The sequence below is a fragment of the Halichoerus grypus genome, chromosome 14 (assembly GCF_964656455.1).
Source record: "Halichoerus grypus chromosome 14, mHalGry1.hap1.1, whole genome shotgun sequence".
Classification (NCBI taxonomy): Eukaryota; Metazoa; Chordata; class Mammalia; order Carnivora; family Phocidae; genus Halichoerus; species Halichoerus grypus.
The window spans coordinates 83,031,584-83,045,765 of record NC_135725.1 but is presented as its reverse complement, the minus strand read 5'-3'; the positions used below and the strand labels follow the sequence as shown (position 1 = coordinate 83,045,765).

Sequence of the window (14,182 nt, the reverse complement as noted above, 5' to 3'; positions counted from 1 at the left end):
TGCACTGCCTGGTTTAGTATCTATAAGATAATTATTTAAAACTTCTGAAATTAGCTCCGAAAATTCACAAATTCCTTTTTTCCTACCTTTTGCTAATGAAAAGCAGCACTGACATTGGAGTGGTTGAACAGATTTTTTGGGAGTATGGGAGGACAACTGGTTATGTTCTTCAAATTTTATTTTTGGAAACAGTTGTAGATTGGGGTGAAGGCTGGAATGTTATATTCTAGCTAAAAGCCACGCTAAATATTTTGAGCTGCTTTTATATGTATGTGCATGCGTGCGCGCACACACACAAATGTGTTATAACAAAGTATTATGGGTTCCATCATTTGAGTAATAGCTACAGCAAATCCAGATTAAGTCTTTTCCATAGTATTTACTTTCCTTACTTTGGTCAATTTCAAGCTCTGTGTTAGTATTTTCTAGCCAAAGGTGAAGCTTGTCCCCAGATAAATATTAGGATGGCCTGCCAGCCAAATCCCAGGCAACCCACTGAATTGCTCTCTTTGATAGTAGAAAGGTCCGGTTCAAGTTGCTCTGAATGGCATTTAACTATAAAACAATAGCCTTAACAAAAGTTACTGGTGTCCTTCAAATGGTTTCTGTACCAGTAGCCAATTCTTTTGGCATTTTAGCATATGAGGCTTGTCCCATAATAATTCAGAGTGCAAGTTCAGAGCATTACGTAGCCAATGAATGGTTGCAGGGCGGGGGTGGGGGCGGGGAGAGAAAAGTACATAAACGTATTATAAATGCATGAAGTAAAAAATGAAAAGCAAACAAAAACATCACCCCCCCATATGCACACACGCACACGCACATGGAAACCCAGAAGCTGTTGACTCGGCAGTTTTTCATTCTTTATGGCTCTAGGGACAGGTTTAAATTGGGAAAAATTTTTTTATTCTCTTGCGCTGTGTTGAACAGAAATGCAGTGTTTGATGTAATCTGGCCCAGATGTCTGCAGTGTGCAGCTTTGTGATGATTATTTATCTTCAGGTTTTTACTTTGTAAAAGGAGAATCAGCAAACAATTGTTTAGAGTTGTAAGTTATATTTAGTGACTGTTTTTGAGATACTGTGTGTTTAACAAACAAACATATAGATTAGTTTATATATGTATTAAATTTCATTTCATTTTAGCTATTAATCTTAAAATCCTCTTTAACAAATGCTGGTTACGAGTCCCCTGATAAATGTTAATATGTTCGGCGCTTTTCATTCTGGGTATTGTTCCTCTTATTTCCATTTCTTATTCTTATAGGAAGTTTTTTCAGCTAAGATCATTAAACTAGTGGGCCCTTTTATATGGTCTTCGAAAGAATTTTCTCATGTAAATTTGCCAGAAGGATATTTGTATTTTTTGGTTAAATAATAGCATAGAACGTAAATGGCAAATTTCAATAACAGTTGCCAAATGGCAGCCCATTTACTACTTGGAGTTGAGGTGTATTTGTTTTAAGAGTATTGTTTTCAAAGTATTCTCAGAGGATGGGAGTTGTTCATAATTTACACCAATCCATTGTTTGCCCCCTTTGAAGTGCCCTGGATGGCTGCTAAGTCCCCCATAGAAAATGGAGTTAGAAATTTCTTTTCAGAGGTGGGAGAGGGGGTGTCCTGTTGTCATATAATCCTATTTTAGAGATCAAGGGATGCACACAAAAATCTTTGCCTCTGTTATGTTTCTTCCAGACACAACTAGATTTTCTTAGTAAATTTAATTCAGACTAATCAATTATATGGTGAGCTGCCCTTTCAGGATCGAGTTCAATTCAAAGTTAAATTTCAAAATTTTTGAATGTTTTCCATGTTATGTACCGACAATGATTCTAACCTAATATAATTAATAATCCTAACTCAGGTAGTATTAACCACTGTACCCTTTAGCTCACCTCATTGGATTTAATGAAATTGTCTTAAAAATGCTGAATAAATTACATTGACGTTCTGTAGCTTTAAGTGCCAATGTGAGGTTACTGATCCTGATCAATTAAGGCAGTCTTCATTGTCAGCAATGTAGTATATATAGAAAAGATTAGTTTTAGGACCCAGGTTCGACTTTCATATATGTACCACTAATAGGCCAGGTGACATCGGACCAGGTGCCTGACGGGGATCATACTCAACCGTAAAATGAGGGAGTTGAACTAGATAGTTGTCATCATCCCTTAAGACTCAAATATTCTGTGATTTTTTAAAATCATACCATCTTACTAAGTTCCAGTGGGCTCATTAGGGCTTTATTGCTAAAATTCATGTTTCCTGGATGATTTCCTCCCTTATTCCCATGAATGTGTTTGAGATGCATGATCAGAGGGATTATAGAAGTTTTAGTACAGTCTTGTGAATGCATGGCAGTATTTAAACACTTTTTTTAAATTGCATTAGATTATTAGCATTTTTGTCACTTTTAGATGGAAAACATTATATGTGCAACCTCATCCATTTTTTTAAAGTAGTAGGGACAGTGGCTATATGCTGTTGTCATCTTTTCCCCCTGACAGCTCTGCCTGGGGAAACTAAGACAGCAAGGGACTTTTTCCTTGCAGCATGATAACATGACCTAGCCTGGAACCCTGATGTAGTGAGAGAAGAACCACTGGGTTAGGACAGCAAAGACCTTTGATCTCAACTGTGCTTAGACTTATGGGCTGTATGACTTTGGGTAAGATGCTGGTTTCTTTTCTCCCTCTGTAAAATGGAAATGATCATGTTAGCTCTTCCAAACTCACCGTATGTCTCTTATAGGTCATCTGTTCGCAGACACTTCTGAAGACCTTTTTTTTTTTTTCATTTGTTTGTGCTTTTAACCTCAAGACAAAATTGCTATTAGTGTGTATAATTATTGTGAGAAATTTTGCTTCTCATCAGAACTGCGTGTCTAGATAGTACTTCTAGGGAAGGTGCAGTCTGTCTTCAGTAATTTTTCTAAAAGGTAGATGTTGCTTTGGCAATTCTGAATTCTTGACTAATAATAAAAAATTCCTCAAAGGAAATGTATCTCAACACTATTTTGAAAGGCTAATTTCTAGATGTTCAGGTGAATACTGAGTGCTATGTATGTAGTGAGGGTGATAGGAAATCATGAAACTGGCTTCTTTGGAAATGTAAAAATCCTAGGAGCATCATAAAGCTTCTGCAAGTGAGTGCTGTGGTATAGTGGGAAAAGCAAGAGCTTTGGGGTAAGACAGGTTTGGGTTTGACTCTCAGCTCGCCACATGCCAGCTTATGATCTTTGTTATCCAAACTCTTGAAACCATTTCCCCCACCCACCTCTGAAATTCAGACATAAGGATTTGCCTCCAGGTGTTGTTGTTTGAGACAGTATTTGCAAATCAGCAGGGTGCCTGGTAAACAGTAGGGACTCTGAGTGGTAACTATGCACTCCTCCTCAGATGGACAGGTTTAGAGCATTTAGAAGTGATCATAGTAGAAATTGGAGTATTTTAATGCTCATCAACTGGTTAATACTCAGGAGGTCACTGAGCCTTTAGATGGCTGTGTCCTTTGATTTGTTCCTTGATTCTCCTGGGGGGAAAAGCCCAGAATATAAACTCAGAAGGTTCAAGTCCCAGCTTTTGATTTTTGTTTTTTAATCTACATCTCCATAAGCATGTCTTCACTCTTCTGGACTTCTTTTCCCCATCTATATAATGAGGACAGTCATAAGTCCTTCAAAGGATTGTTTTATTATCTGTTTCAGGGGTACAGGTCTGTGATTCATCAGTCTTACACAATTCACAGCCCTCACCATAGCACATACCCTCCCCAGTGTCCATCACCCAGCCACCCCATCCCTCCCACTCCTCTCCACTCCAGCAACCCTCAGTTTGTTTCCTGAGATTGAGTCTCTTACGGTTTTTGTCTCCCTCTCTGGTTTCGTCTTGTTTCATTTTTCCCACCCTTCCCCTATGATCCTCTGTCTTGTTTCTCAAATTCCTCGTATCAGTGAGATCCTTCAAAGGATTGTTATGGGTATCAAAAAATAACATGATACTACTTGGTAGTATTGATCCCTGTAGGAGTTTTACCTGGTGACCAACTGGAACTCTAATACGGCTTTTAATTTTTATTATTTTTGAAATTTTCCCAATTCCCATCTTGGGATGTGTTAATATAAGAGATTGAGACAGGAATTTGCCATGGTAGAAGACTTTGTGTTCAGGGAGCTGAGTGTCAGTACATTCACATACATTATCCCATTTAGTCTTCACAACAGTCGGGCAAGGGAAACATTATTTTCATTTTATGGAAAAAGAAAGGGAGCCTTGGACATTGGTTATTAGCCCATAAGTTAATATTAGTTATTAACTAATATTGTCATCTGATTTTAAAACCCATATGCTTTCCACTCTTTTTGCTGCCCCCATCCCATACTTTCTGCCTTGTCTAACAGGTTAAGGAGACAATTACTGGGTGTCTTTAGGTCTGGATATTCCACTGTAGGCAATGGGGATGCAGCAATATAAGACATACATATTCCCCATCTTCACATGGCCCAGGGGTCTAAAGGCAGACACATAACTAAAAAATCAGTTGTAATATCCTGCTAAGAAAAGGACAGGATATTAGCTAACTGTGTAAATGGTTAGTCATCTGTGTATTTTAAACAATTTCCTCTAAAGAGCTGACTTCTGTTGGTTTCAGGTGTCACATTATAATATATTATAATCTTAAAGTAGTTCTGGTTTTTGAGTGAATGTAATGTCCTTTATTTCCATAACTTAAAAAAAACTTGCTAAAATATGCATAAAAATTCAAGAACAGTTCATATTTATTAAATGCTTACTATTTGCTGAATGCTTTCCATGTGCTTTCCATTTAATCTTCACAATGACCTTAGGAGAGGGCACTGTGGTCTCCCTTGTACAGATGAAGAAACTGAGGATTGGAGAGATGAAGTGGCTTTCCTGAAGTGATACAACTAAAAAATGACAGGATTCTTCTGATTCCAGAGCCTGCATTTCTAAACAGATTCAATCAAATAAGTGCACTAGAGAAGTAAAATCTATTTGTTTTTTCAAAATTAAGAGATGCTATGACTTTTTAATTCTACTTTTTCAGTTTTCAGTTTATATACAATAAAATTCAGTTTTGTAATGTTCACTTTTGAATTTTGACAATTGCATAGTCCTATATCTACAACTGCAACCAAGATAAGGACAGTTCCGTAACTCCCCCCAAATTTCCTTGTGCTGCTGGTTGTAGCCAAACCCTTCTCCTGTTGCTAACCCCTGACAATGACTGGTCTGTTCTCCATCCCAAGTTTTGCCTTTTCTGAAGTGCCATTAAAATGTAATCATATCTGTTTCTTTGGGGGACTGGTTTCTTTCACATAGCAAAATGCATTTGAGATCCATCTGTGTTGAATATATCAGTGACTCGTTCCTTTTTATTGTGGAGTAGGTGTTCTGTCGTATAGATACAACCACAGTTTGTTTATCCATTCATTATTGAAGGACATTTGGGTTGTTTCTAGTTTTTGTGATTATGAATAAGACTTAAAAACATTTGCATACAGATTTTTGTGTGAACACAAGTTTTTGTCTCTCTTGGGTAAATATCTGGGAGTGGGATCTCTGGGTCATAAGCTGAGTATACATTCAACTTTACAGGAAACTGCCGAACTGTTTCCCACAATGTCAGTATCATTTTGCATTTCTATCAGCAGTGTATGAGAGTTCTAGTTGCTCCACATCTTCACTACCATTTGGTATTGTCACTATTTTCTTAGTTTTTATTCTGTTAGGTGTTAGCGGGGTGTGTTGTGGTTTCAATTTGCATTTCCTTAATGACTAGTGATTTTTAGCATCTATTCATGGCCTATTTGCCGTCCATGTTTCATCTTTGGTATGTCTATTCAAATCTCTTACCCATTTAAAAAAAAATTGGTTTGTTCATTTCTTTATTGTTGAGTTTTAAGAGTTTTTTTTTTTAAAAAGATTTATTTGAGAGCCAGTGTGCAGGAGCAGGAGCTGGGGGGGCGGGCAGAGGGAAAGGAGAGAAGCAGACTCTCCACTGAGCACGGAGCCCCACACAGGACTCTATCTGACCCTGAGAACATGACCGGAGCTGAAATCAAGAGTTGGACGCTCAACTGACTGAGCCACCCAGGCGCCCCGAGTTTTAAGAGTTTTTAAAGTATTCTTGATACAAATCCTTTGTCAGTTATGATTTGCAGATATTTTCTCCCTGTCTGTGGCTTGTCTATTCATTCTCTTCACAGTCTTTTTTCACAAAGCCAAAGGTTATAATTTTGATAAAATTTAATATGTCTTTTATCGATCATACTTTTAGTGTCATATCTAAAAACTGTTTGCCTAACTCCAAGGCCACAAAGATGTTCTCCTGTGTTTTCTTTTGGAAGTTTTATATTTTATGTTTACGTCTGTGATGCATTTTTTTTAAGGTATGAGGTTGAGAGTTGTTTTTTTTTCTTTGCACGTCGACGTCTAGTTGTTCCAGCATCATTTGTTGAAAAGTCCCATCTTTTCTCTATTGTATTACCTTTGCACCTTTTTCCAAAAATTGACTGTATTTAGGTGGGTCTATTTCTGGACTCTATTCTGTTTCACTGGTCTGTGTGTCTATCAGTACCATTCTGTCTTGATTACTGTAGCTTTATAGTAAGTCTTGAAATCAGATAGCATGATTCTTCTAGCTGTGTTCTTTTCAAAATTGTGCTTGCTATTCTAGTTCCTTTGCCTTACTGCATAAATCCTACTGGGATTTGGATTAATACTGAGCTGAATATATCATTTTGGAGAAGCTGACATTTTAACAGTATTTGAGTCTTCCAGTGCATGGACACAGTACATTTCTCCATCTATTTAGGACTTCCTTAATTTCTTTCTTTGGTGTTTTAAGGTTTTCAGCATCCAACTCCCATACATACTTTCTTAGATAGACCTAAATGTGTCTTTCTTGTTTTCGTTGTTGTTGGATTTTTTGAGGGAGGAGGTGCTAATGTACATGGTACAGTTAGAAAAATTATAATTTTTTCATTGATTTCACTCTAATTCATAATCTTTGTTTTTTTACCTATCATTTAAGGTCTTTAGCAAGTGAAAGATTGTTTCTTGATGTTTGTTCTTTGAGTCTTCTTCATCTGTCTATGATCTCATGGCCCTTATGCCATTTTGTAATTATGATGTCAAAACAGCTTCAAAAGATACATCTGGGAGGATCTGCAAGGGTTCTCTGTACAGATGGATAAGTTTTGAGACAGAATCCATGTTTCCTTCTTTCAGTTAGTGTTATAGGCATTTTTGAATTTCTTTTGTTTTGCTATGCATATGAGAATACAGTTTAACTTCTTTTTTTTTTTTTTTAAGATTTTATTTATTTATTTGATTGACAGCAAGAGAGGGAACACTAGCAGGGGGAGTGGGAGAGGGAGGAGCAGGCTTCCAGCGGAGCAGGGAGCCCGATGCGGGGCTCGATTCCAGGACCCTGGGATCATGACCTGAGCCGAAGGCAGACACTTAACGACTGAGCCACCCAGGTGCCCCAGTTCAACTTCTTTTACCTCAAAATCTAGTCTAAAGTATGGATATTAACTTTTAGCTTGGTATTTAAAATGACGCTTTGTAGTATACACTCTGGAAAAAAGAGGATGTTTTCTGGGTATTTACTCTTAATTGACTAAATGAGAATAGTTTCAGGGAAAATAGATGACAACACTGTCCTTCAGAGTGATAGTGACCTGACCAATGTTGAGTGGCTGCTCAGAGTATGACTTGAATACAGGCCCCCGAGCACCAGAGTCCCTGGTCTTTCCCACTCTGCTCTCCCAGATAATCTTCTCCAATTTCAATACTTCATGGAGCTGACCTTTTGGGTGATGGAAATCCTTTGAAAATCTGCTGAAAGCTCCAGGAACTATCTCCAAAAAAGTGTTTTTGGATGTCCTTCTAAAGTTTTTCAGGGTTTTCTCAGAACCCCTTCTATACTCTCTGGATCCTAGAATAAAAATCCACGTTCAAGATTTCTTCTTTATGCACTGATTTATTTTTTCCAGTTATCAGGAACCACCCAAGTGCTATATTCTCTCCTATGACACTTGGATGCTAATTCAACACTACCTATCATGGGTGCTTGCATATGGGTAAGGGGGAAAAGCCTGAGGCTCTTCTTTCTACTCTCTTCACTTCCTTCTACTCTCTCCATTCATTTTTTTCATTTGCTCATGCTCTGCGCTGGGTCCTAGGGATTTAGCTGTGAATAAAACTCTATCCCTGTCCTCAAGGGCTTCATGGTCTAGTGCACTTCGGAAATCGTCATGGTTGGAACGGCTAAAGTTTGTTCAAATGAAGTGGAGAGGCAGCATGGAGGAGTGGAAGAATCTGGATTTGCAGTCAGCCCTGGATTAAATTTTAGGCAAGTTATTATTAAATAGGCCGTTGTGTAAAGGGAATATTGATGGTGTCACTTACCTTATATCCTTTCTAAGTGAGAGCTTTTCTTGATAAAAAAAAAAAAGGGGGGGGGACTTTTTCCAGAAATTTAATACACCCAAGTCTTCAGAAGAATGCCTGTTGGAGACTGAGCTTTTAATAATGTTTAACCATTATTAGCAATTAAAACTTTTTATTAAAAAAAAAATATTTGAGGGTGAGTCAGTACCGTGAATCAGGACCTGTTACTGGAGATGAGCATATGAAGAAATGTCCTACTGCAACACAAACTTTAATATTTAAGATCTGTATTTGCTAATATCCAGCAACATTTTACTGAAAATGGTTTTAAATAGTGAGTAGAAGTTATATTCGGCTGTGCAGTTTTTCTTACTTGCCAAAAGCTGCATTTGGTTTTTCTTTTGTCGTTTGCAGTTTACCTGTGAGAATCCAGTTTTTAAGTGACCACATAGGTATTTCCTCGGAAGAAAACTGTCTCAAGATTTCCATGGCATAATTTGTGACGGGATTAAGTTATGTCACCTTTGAAGTCAGCCACAGCCTGAGAGCACAAGAAGTTGTTTACAAAGGAACCCATCGATTCTCCCTCTTTCTCTGGAAGCATCCGAGCAGTGAGACTCGCACAGTCTGTTTGGCACAGTGACCGCTCTCAGCTGGCCTGGGGCCCTCCTGCCGCTCAGCAGAGGAAGGATGCACCAGAGTTACACTCCTAGCTGAGCAGAGCCCTCCTGCAGGTCTGCTCCTGCTTAACTGGGGCCTTGCAACTGTGGACCACAGCCTGCTGGTTTCGTGGCAATATCTTTTCCTTAATATTTTCCATCTGGCTGACAATGACCTATAAAGACAGACACAAACCAGCATTTGAATTATGAGGAGTGTGATGCTAAAATGCTTCCAAATCACACTCTAGAACCTGTAGTCATGGGCGGCTGCCTTTGCATACTGGAGAGAAGGAAACTTCTCTCAAGTTGGTTTGCAAAGCATTCAGTCACATCAAAGACCTGAGCCATTCAGCTTTTAAGGGTCTTAAAAGGCTTTGTAAATTCTGTCTCTGAATGTCACTGAATTTTAGCATTTAACTCACAATTGTGCACTAATATTCAAACTTTTTGAGCAAAAATATAATGAGGGTCATGAGCGAGTTTCATATGCAGGTTCTAAATTTCTAGCTATATCCAAAGCTTTAACAATTAGTGAGGCTTGGGACAGAATTGGTATCATTGCATCCTGAATGGCATTACAATTGCAGGGACGGTGTGCTATAAACTTAGAACTCATAGAAAATGAGATTTCAGAAATGAAGAGTTGCCTTTGAGTTTCTTTTTGCTAAGAACTTTCGCGAAGATGCATTTGTTAATGGCTTTTGAGCCGGATTGAAATAGTCTATGATAAAGCCAGTTTCATGTTCGTGAGCCATTAGAAACCAAATTAGAATATTAGTCTAAATTAGAACGCAAGTTCACATTTTTTCACAATTGTGTACCCCCTATCAAAACACTTAAGGATAATTTGTGTTTTTTACAGCTTGATTCTCTTAGGAATTGCTCATCGTCTTAGTCGTTGTATTCCTAGACCATCCTGTAGACTAACAAAGGTGAGTTGCTCATCCCCAGGCTCAGAGAGGTTATGATCCGGCCTCTGTGGCCAAGCCTTGAAGGAAAGACTGAGGAGGCCTGGCCAGGCATTTTGATGCTCAGACCTCAAGTCCATGCTGCCACCTCCTGTCTGCATCCTAGCGTTCATTTTAAATCAACCCGGCTTTTCTTCTGAAGTTTGCTCAATGAATTTTTTTTTGCCATTTTGTGCTCCTCTGTCTTCTCTTCCCTTTCTCTCTTTTCCTCCCCTCTCCTCGCCCTCACTCCAGGTGGTTAACTCTCAGTGCCAGAGTTGAAGACAGATTTGGCCTGGAGCCAGCATTGAGAATGCAGTGTTTATTTTTCAGTACCACTAAAGGATGGAATTCATACTAGCGTCTTAGGAGGAAAGTTTAGGTATCTGTGGTTTTAGAAGTTGATTAGATGTTCCACATGTGTGACCTGGACCCTCCCTCTCTTCAGTGTCCTCTGATGAGTGGCGCTTGTTTTATATTGTGGCTCTCAGTTTCCAACTCTAGAGGTTAGGATGAGAAATGCAGGTTAATTGGAGCAGCTCAATTGACTTTAAAAATGGGAGTGAGCGCCAACTGCTGAGACTACAAAGGTTAGACTAGTTCAGTGTCTTTGAGAAGAAGGAAGGAAGGAAGGAACATTTGGGATTTTCTTTTTTAACAATCAGGGCAGCAAGCAAAGATCATACCAGAGTACAGTTAGTGTTAGTTATGGTCCATTCCTTCATTCAGTAAACATTTACTGTGTTCTACACGAGGCAGGCAACGTAAAGAGGAGGCGTTCTTGTGGGAGAGTGTGGGCAAGCCAACAGTTTCAACGTGTTAAGTGGGTGAAGGAGGAAAGCCCTGGTTGGGGGAAGGTAGGAAGTAAAACGAGACTGACCGGGCAAGTGAGAGTGTTAGCCCAGGGAGCTGGGGAGCTGGTCTGTAGGAAGGGGAAATAGAAAGAGCATTACAGGCAGATTGAATCACACAGGCAGAGGCCCAACAGCAAGGCAGCATGGTGCTTCTGCCTAGTGGCTATGCCTTTACTGTGCCCAGAGCAGGGTGCCTCTGGTGGGGAGAGCCTGAGAGCAAGGACCTCACATGCCATGTTGTGGCTTTTGGACTTGAACCTGAAGTCCATGAAGAGTGACCTGGAGAATCTTAAGGAAGGGAGTGACATCATCAGATTTGTGTGTGAGAAAATCATTTTTCCTCCAGTGTGGAGGAGCTGATGCGGGTCCCAAGCCTCTCCTGACCGTTGTTAGGGCAGAAGAGTAGAGGAGGGGTTGAGGTGGGTGGTTAGTGAGCAAGCGAGCAAGCTTGCCGTCTAAGGCAAGAGACAGGCCCTCACTTATGTACTTGGAAGGAGTATCATTTATGATCCAGAAGTCTTATAATCGAGAAGTCCTGGTTTTTATACTTGAATTCTAGCATTTTTGTCTTTTAAATGCTCGTGGGGTGTTTGTTGAATGAATGAATGCCATTTCTTTTGGGCAAAGGTGGCTATTTAGTCTTCTCATTCCATTTTGCTTAAACTCTCATTTTTTGTGTATCCCAAGCATACAGTCACAAACCACAGGCCTGAGATAGCCCACACATAAACTGGGGTGGCAGCAGGAAGCCAGTCTTGGATTTTGAAACTTGCCAGTGATAAGCAAGAATCAGTTGTAAATAATCATGGACCAAACCATAGAAAAATGATAAAGTTAATTCTGCTAAGATGAGTCTGAAAATAGTTTGAATGTATTTTGAATAGCCCTGATAGTCAGAAAGGTGAACATTGTATTAGTTGCTGGGCCTAGTAAAAAGACTGTATTTTGCTGAATGAAAGGATCGGAGGGGCAATTCTTCTGATCTTTTGCTAGACTGCACTGGGTCCTCTACTTTGATGACATTTGAAGTTGCAGGCCCATTAATGAGAACACTTTAGCTGGTCTCAGACCGATCTTTCTTCCTCTTCTCTTTACCTTTGTTCATCTGGGGCCTCCCCCGCTTTGGCCCCTCAGCATGGGCAGACCTTCTTCCATTAAAGAATAAGAGCAGTTTCCCTTGGAGCTCAGGCCATCTGAGACAGCTGCCTCCTGTCACCCCCAGCCCCTCTTGTTTTCTGTTTTCTTTAAGACTTAGCTGAGGGTTGGGGTGAGGGAAACCTTTTTTCCTCTTTTGCTAATCTATTACACTGCTCTCGGGGACCTTCCCCTATTTGCATACATGGTGATTCTGAGCTACATTTTGATGTAGAAGGTACAGTCTGTAAAGAAAAGTTCACATATTTAATTGATGATCCTGGCATGGGGGGAACAGAGTAATTGAGTATATTGTCCATTTTCAGGATGAAAATTAACTTAGAGCTAGCCTTTAATTAAGAGCTGCGGTAGTGACTGAAGCAGTGAGGCACACAGTGAAAAGGGGGAAGGCTTTGAATCCACAGACTTGAGTTCAAGTGTCGGTTTCCTCATTGACCAGATTTGTGACTTTGGGCAAATACTTAATGGGGCTTCATTTTCCTTCTCTTTAAAATGGGATTTAATAACACCAGCAGAATCTCTGTTGTTACAAGGATTAAGGTTATATAAAATAATAGATATTGAGTACCAGCTCTGTTTCTGCTCTCTGGAGGGCAGTTGTCATGATTGTCATCCATCTCAGTGGCAGAATGGTGCGCTGTAGAGAGAATGGACCTGGGAGTCAGGATAGGGTGTCCACCCTAACCCGGAAGCCACGTTCTAGCAGTGCATGTGATGCTGACTAGGGTACTTGGCCTCACAGAGGTTTAGCTTATGCAGTGAGGGTGGTGATTCCTACCTTATAGGGCTGTGGAGACTGAGATGGTGGATGCGAAGCACTGGTACAGACCTTGGCCAGTCATGGGTACTCCGAATATAGGCCTTTGTTGATGTCATCTGGGTTCTCCTTTGAAAACATTTTTTTTTTCTCTCCAAAGCCGCTAGTTCCAGTTCAGTTTTGGCCTCCAGTTTTGATTGCTCTTAATGTTGTTGCAACGAAAGAATGCCCAGAAAATAATCATTCCAGTGTTCCTCTGGACCTGGAATGCATGAGGAATCAAATGCAAACATATAATCCTCGATGTGAATCTTGGTAGGAGACTCTTGTTTCAACTGCCTTGAGAAATTGCACTGAGTATGGGAAGGATGTCAGAACTTTAGCCAGAGCTGCAACTATAATCACATTATTTTGCTGCTGCTCAGTGGAGCTAAGAAAGCTTAAGAGTATTACCATCTGGGCAAAGCCAACCAATGGTGAACTGTGAACTGCTTACCAACTTAACAGAAACTCTTGCTACCTCATTCATTAATTAGGCCTTTATGGCACACCTTCTCTGGGTTGCCTGGCAACCATAATAGCAGTCATTAAATTCTGTCATTTTGTATTAACCCTTTGGCCCTGGGTGGATTGGGAGCCCCCACCTTAACACTAATGCATTTTACATTAGTACATCTACCTGGGAAATCCCATTCCCTTGACACATAAGCTGTAAAGAGCAAATAGCCAGAGTCCAAAACCAGAAAAATTTCCTTTTTTCCTTCACATTAGTGTATGTGCTTTTAAGGCTTTACAAAATGTATCTGTCAGGATGGAGGCCATTTCCCAATTTGCTGACAGACAGACATAACATACACCCAGCAAGATGAAAAGACTGCTAGTTTCCCAGAAAACAGGAGCTGACGGTGACTTCTGTAGGCTTATGGAGGAAGGAGCCCGTGTGAAAACCAGATGGGAGAGCTGTTAAGAGTTGTATGTTTCCAAAATTGCCTTTGTAGCTACTTTACAAAAATTTGGACCGTGCATGCTGGAGGGATAGGGGCCATTCCAACAACACACTGCTTGGCATCTCAGAAATGGATTAGAATGGCAGGGAATAAACTATGTACTCTGGCAAAAGCTTTGAGGAAAAGGAGTGGCTAACAGGCAACCTCCAGGAGCCCTTGGCTCCCGCAATGCTCCGTCCACTATTACTCAAAATTCCATACATGGAAACAAGCTGTGAAAGCCCTAAATTAAAATTGGGTTTAGGAATTAAAAATGCTATATTCTCTTTTCTTGAATGGACTAAAATGATTTGGGACATGTGCAGTGTACATAAAATAAAATAATTCAATTTCAAAGAAATTTATTTTTCTCTTAGCAAAAAGGGAGTTAGGTTTTGGTGT

At 39.8% G+C, this 14,182-nt stretch overlaps 1 protein-coding gene across 7 annotated transcripts in view; it reads left to right on the top strand.

Moving 5' to 3' along the window:
• DENND1A (DENN domain containing 1A) overlaps nucleotides 1-14,182 on the top strand; it is a 498,150-nt gene that overhangs the window by 181,750 nt on the left and 302,218 nt on the right. The window lies entirely within an intron of this gene.